Source organism: Equus quagga, chromosome 1, assembly GCF_021613505.1.
Source record: "Equus quagga isolate Etosha38 chromosome 1, UCLA_HA_Equagga_1.0, whole genome shotgun sequence".
Lineage (NCBI taxonomy): Eukaryota > Metazoa > Chordata > Mammalia > Perissodactyla > Equidae > Equus > Equus quagga.
Genome location: NC_060267.1, coordinates 13,415,341 through 13,418,215, shown reverse-complemented (window position 1 = coordinate 13,418,215; position 2,875 = coordinate 13,415,341). Strand labels below are relative to the sequence as shown.

Sequence of the window (2,875 nt, the reverse complement as noted above, 5' to 3'; positions counted from 1 at the left end):
CTTTAAAATAGATAAATTCCATGGGCATACCCAATTAAAATGAATAATGAAAATACTTTTTGCCTTTAAAATGAATGAATTTACATTTTCTTTAACTTATAAGGAAACTTCTCATATATTTCCTGGAACATCAGTAACATAGAGAAGGGAATTTCTATCAAAAATAAATGAAAATCATAAAATTATATTTTCTGTGTATAGCAAGTGAAATATCTTATCAATATTTATAAAGACATTCCAACATTTCTGGGGATCATTTTAGTTTCCTGAAAAAAACTCAAGGACAATTTCACTTTCAAAATAATTATTGAAAAGGCTGTAATATAAAACATTGTTCAAAGAAGGGAGAATCACAAAGACACAAAGAATGTATTTTAATGGAATGAGAAGTATATTCAACAAATATGCCTGTAAAGTCTTAGAAAAAAGAAAGAGATAAACAAGGATGACAGGGAGGCTATGCTGATTTGAAGGGGTTACTCAAAATTCATATCTTTGTTTTAAATTTCCCTTCAGTGTGGCTCTAATTCATGACACTACATATTTACATTCCTTTGTGAATGATAGAGTCTTCCTCGCCATGTCCATGAAGGCTCCCTTGACTTTCTGATTCCTTAGGCTGTAAATAAAGGGGTTCAGCATGGGGGCCACTGAGGTGTTTAGCACAGCAACTCCCTTGCTCAAAGATACTCTGTCTTTTGCTGATGGATTAATTTACATGAACATGCAGGTGTCATAGGAGATGGAGATGAGAATCATGTGGGAAGAACACGTGGAAAATGTCTTTGTCCTCTGACTAGTAGAAGGAATTTTCAAAATTGTTTTGATGATATATATGCAAGAGAGAATTATTAATGCCAATGTGAACAGTACACACAGCACAGGAAAATCCCATTATCTTTAGGAGTTTTGTGTCTGAACAAGAAAAGTATAGTAAGGGGAAATAATCACAAGTAAAATGGTCTATAACATTGGACTTACACTAATCGAGCTGTCTGAAAAGTATAAGTAATGGGGATGTGATTAAGAATGAAGCCAGTCAAGAAGCAAAGGCAGGGAGTGTGCAGATTCCACAATTCATGATGGTCATGTAATGCAGAGGTTTGCAGATGGCAATATAACAGTCATAGGACACGGCAGCCAGAAGGTAAAATTCAGTGACTCACCAGAGAAAGAAAAAAAAATAACTGAGCAATACAACCATTAAAGGAAATGGTTTTATGTCCTGAAATAATAGTATCCAGGAACTCGAGTATACTGACAGTCATGAATGAAACCTCTAATAAAGAAAAATTTCTGAGGAAGAAATACATGGGGGTCTGGAGGTGGGAATCCAGGAGGGTGAGGGTGATAATGGTCAGGTTCCCAGTGATGCTGAGCATGTAGGAGATGAGCAGAAAGACAAAGATCACCACCTGGAGCTGTGGGTCATCTGACAGTCCCAGGAGGATAAACTCTGTTATTTCTGTGTAGTTTCTCATTCTTCAGTTGTTTATTTGTTTTTCTCCTGCCAGATGTATGGGAAAAATCACAAAGAACAAACCTGAAGAGTGGTGTAACACATATCCAAGTGTGGAGCTGTAACATGGCTGAAATAGGATGTCATTTCACCTTCAGGGGAAATTTAAAACAAGTTGACACTGGCAACGATCCTCTGATTTCCTCTGTTTTACAGGTGAAAACCTTTGGTTGAGGCAGCCTTAAAAGAAATCAATATCAAAAAGTTTGAAATGTTTCGGCAAGAATTCGTTCCAGACTTTTCTAACTCCAAATATTACCTGTGAATGCTCAGAGACATGCCCAGGATATTCCTTCCCAATGAGATCCCCCTTTATGCTATTCCTCCAATTGTTATACAACTTTCTCAGTCGATATAAAAGTTCAATTACATTGAGAGTTCTCAAAAGTGGGAAAGATGCTTTATTGTTTAAGTGACTGTTTTGTCCTCAGCCATCTATCCACTTTTGCTAACACTCAGATTTTCCAACTCCTGCTACTACCTTTTTGGAAGTCAGAAATACTAAAGTCATTGCGATGCGTAATTTCGGATGTAGAGATAGAGAGGAGAAAGAGGTGGAAAATAATTTAAGCTGGAGAGCTTAAAATTGAGGTTAAGGGGCCGGCCCCATAGCCAAGTGGTTATGTTTTTGCATTCTACTTTCACAGCCCAGTGTTCACCAGTTTGGAACCTGGGCATGGACTTACACACTGCTCAAGCCATGCTGTAGCAGCATCCAACATAGAAGAACTAGAAAGATTTACAACTAGGATATACAACTATGTACTGGGGCTTTGAGGAGAAAAAAAAGAGGAATATTGGCAACAGATGTTAGCTCAGGGCCAACCTTCCTCACACACACAAAAAATTGACGTTGATTACATCTGAAACCCTGTCAATATTTTATGACATATCAGCCTACCTCTGTGTCATTTTTATGACGTTTTTATATTACTTATCTCTTTCTATTTAAAGGAACTATTATGATGATGATGATGATGATTATTATTACAATGGAGAATTTCCCATTAAAGAGTTAGATAAGTGCCCTCCAAGAAAGCTAGGGTAATAGTTTCCTGTTTTTATGTGTATGTGTTTTTAGAATAGTAAGTTTTAAGTTTTCTTTTTTAAAAATAAAATTTAAATGGTATTACCATAGATATTTCCATAAGGAAGAGTGAGGACATCTAGTTTGAATCCAAGCCACTCAGTAGGTCAGAAAATCACTGAGTCCCTCTGTGCTTCATCTATAAATGCAAACTTTATTCCTCTGTAGACAAGCCTATCACATAAGGTTATTGTGAGTATTAAATAAGTTAATACATGTGGAGTGTTTAGAAAAATGCTTAGCATTTAATAAAAGCCTTTCTGCCTTTG

General features: G+C 36.2%; 1 pseudogene; it reads right to left on the bottom strand.

The window, feature by feature from the left end:
• Window positions 1-528: 528 nt before the first annotated feature.
• Window positions 529-1,481, bottom strand: LOC124235086 (olfactory receptor 6C1-like; annotated as a pseudogene).
• Window positions 1,482-2,875: the final 1,394 nt, after the last annotated feature.